General features: G+C 52.0%; 1 non-coding gene across 1 annotated transcript; it reads left to right on the top strand.

Moving 5' to 3' along the window:
• Positions 1–1,508: 1,508 nt before the first annotated feature.
• On the top strand, positions 1,509–1,590 carry TRNAS-AGA (transfer RNA serine (anticodon AGA)). Its single transcript has one exon. It is a non-coding gene; the product is annotated as a tRNA-Ser (tRNA).
• The last annotated feature ends 1,175 nt before the right edge of the window (positions 1,591–2,765 follow it).

Genomic DNA, 2,765 nt, shown 5'->3' with positions numbered 1-2,765 from the left:
ATGGCTGGAAGTTTGGTAACACAGAATGTTTTTACTCCAAATAGTAAGTATGTTACCAATAAATATTTGGGTGTGACATACATTGTAGCAGCAGCAAAAAAGTATGACATCCTAGTGATGAAGGATCTTTTGAAAGGAAAATATTTGATTGACTTTAACAGCTACACAACAAAGCATCAGAGAGTGAACAACTCAGTATGTCTACACAAAGCCAGCACAACCATGGACTCAGCACCCAGTTTGAAAACCGAAACATTACCAGAATGCTAGAAACTCCTCCCAAGGGTAGTAGTATTCTGATTTCTAACACCATAGATTAGTTCCACCTGTTTTTGAACTTTCGAACAATGGAATGCACTATAAATGTACTCTTTTGTGCCTGGCTCCCCTCGCTCATTCTTAGCGTGGGAGGTTTCATTCGTGTGATTGTTCTTGTAGTTCCTTCCACTCCCTGTGGGATGAAATTCCATTTTATAAGAAAACAACAAACAAACAAACAAACAACAACAGCAGCTCACGATTTGTCTTTTCTACCGCAGATGGACGTTTGGTTTATTTCCAAAGCAGGACTAAAATAATAACTGGACTAGCTTTTGTTTCCTGCAGCTCAACGTGCATTGTCTTCCTTTACCTAGACCCATTCCATTAAAAACATTTTCAGTCCAGTAAAACAAAGTTGCACCTGTGTCCACTCCTTCCTCACTGGCACCCTAAAGCAAACAAGCAGTTGATTAATTGTAATTCAAAGGGCACATCACTAATTGCTGTTTTGCAGTGTTTTCCAAAGCACAGATCTTGGATATTTCCTCGGTATCAAACCTCAATCGAAACTAGCGTTCCAGATGACTTAAGCAAAAACAAAAGAGCCACAACGTGCTTGATAAAAAAACGTGTACGCCAAGTAAAAAAGACGAGGGGATCCGCACAAGTTACGGATAATAACTGCTTCACGTCTACCCCTTCGGAGCAGGCTGTCCCATCAAACCACAGGATTAACTGACGTCTCTCCCTTTCTCGTTTCTTCCTCGCTCTCTACAGGCGACGTGATTTCTCCACCTGCGATCGTTTGCCTCTTAAGTGAGCAGGGCACCCCGAGTAGACCACAACCAACTCCCGGCACCGGGGCACCCCACGACCTCGGACTCGAAGGCGGAGACCAAGTCGGGGAAGAGAAAACACACCGGCGCTCGCTGACTTTGGAGAGAGAGCGCGCGCCTGCTTTGCACACGAATCAACACAGGGTCCTGCTCTGGGAAGGCGCCCCCCGCAGCCCTCCCCCCGCCCTGCGCCCGCGACAGCGGCCGGCGGCGCCGAGTCCCTCCCGAAAGCCGCTCCGGTCGGTCACGGGCGCCGGGCTCCCCTCCAGCGGGCCCGCGGCCCCGGAACCGCCGGCAGGTCGCACACACTTGGCAGCGACTCGGCTCCCGGCGCCCGCGGCCTCCACCCTTTCCCCGCCTTCGGCCGCTGCTCTTTCTAGGTAAGGCCTGCGCTGGCCGCTCGAGCCCCATGTAGTCGTGGCCGAGTGGTTAAGGCGATGGACTAGAAATCCATTGGGGTCTCCCCGCGCAGGTTCGAATCCTGCCGACTACGGCGTGTTTTTCTCGGGTCCGAGTTCGGCCTCGGCCCGCCGGGAGCAGCGGGCCCTGTTACTTTAACGCCCCGGAGAGCAGGGCTCCCTCTTTTCCTCGGAAAACCCGCCTGAAGCTTTAGCGGAGGCCGGCCGGGGCTAGCCAGTGTAGACGCGCACCAGGCACCTGGGCCACCACAGGGGACGCTCCCCGGGCGCGTCCCGTCAGTTCTTTACGTCGTCCCGCCCCGGAACTGCAGCCGCGCTCCGCGCTCCGAGGTCCGGCGAAGGACCGCGCTGGGCCGGGGGCGTCCACCTGCGGCGCCAGGGCGCAAGTCCGGGGGCGGGGGCGGGGGCGGGGGCGGAGCTGCAGTCCGACCAGGGGGAAAATGGCTTCCGCGCCGGGGGCGGTGCCAGTTCCGGGACCACGTGATGGACGGCTGGCGGCCAATCAGAATTCCCCCGGATGTGACGCGTCGGCAGGGCATAAGGTCACTCTAGGTATCCCTCAAAAATGTGTGGTGTGAATCTGATCAGAGGAAACCTCTGACGGTTTCAGAAGGAGGGTCGTTCCACCAAGTAACTGCGTTGTTCTCCTCCTAGCAAATCGCACCAGTATGACACAGAGGAAGAATAATGTTTCAGATCTTAAAAGAATTTAATGCAACACATGATCTGGGGTTTTCTTTTGCTGTGCAGGACATTAGTGGAACAATCGGTGAAATCCGAATGAACCACAGGGATTAAATAATTTTATTTTAGGGGCGCCTGGGTGGCGCAGTCGGTTAAGCGTCCGACTTCAGCCAGGTCACGATCTCGCGGTCCGGGAGTTCGAGCCCCGCGTCAGGCTCTGGGCTGATGGCTCAGAGCCTGGAGCCTGTTTCCGATTCTGTGTCTCCCTCTTTCTCTGCCCCTCCCCCGTTCATGCTCTGTCTCTCTCTGTCCCAAAAATAAATAAACGTTGAAAAAAAAAATTAAAAAAAAATAATTTTATTTTATCGGTGGTAATTCCTGATTGTATTCATTGTTCTTTGGTTATATAAAAGAATGGCTTTAAGAAAATACTGGGAGTAGAAAGAAAAGACTATGCGTATTCAAACTCCGTCTCAGTTTCAAAAAAGTATGACATTAAGAGAAAAGGAAAGTACAATAATATGTCAAACACGCTAAACTTTGGAGAATGGAGTGAAGGGTAGCC

Source organism: Herpailurus yagouaroundi, unplaced genomic scaffold, assembly GCF_014898765.1.
Source record: "Herpailurus yagouaroundi ecotype Mexico unplaced genomic scaffold, PumYag 250, whole genome shotgun sequence".
Lineage (NCBI taxonomy): Eukaryota > Metazoa > Chordata > Mammalia > Carnivora > Felidae > Herpailurus > Herpailurus yagouaroundi.
The sequence above is the reverse complement of the archived record's forward strand: the minus strand, read 5'-3'. Positions and strand labels throughout refer to the sequence as shown.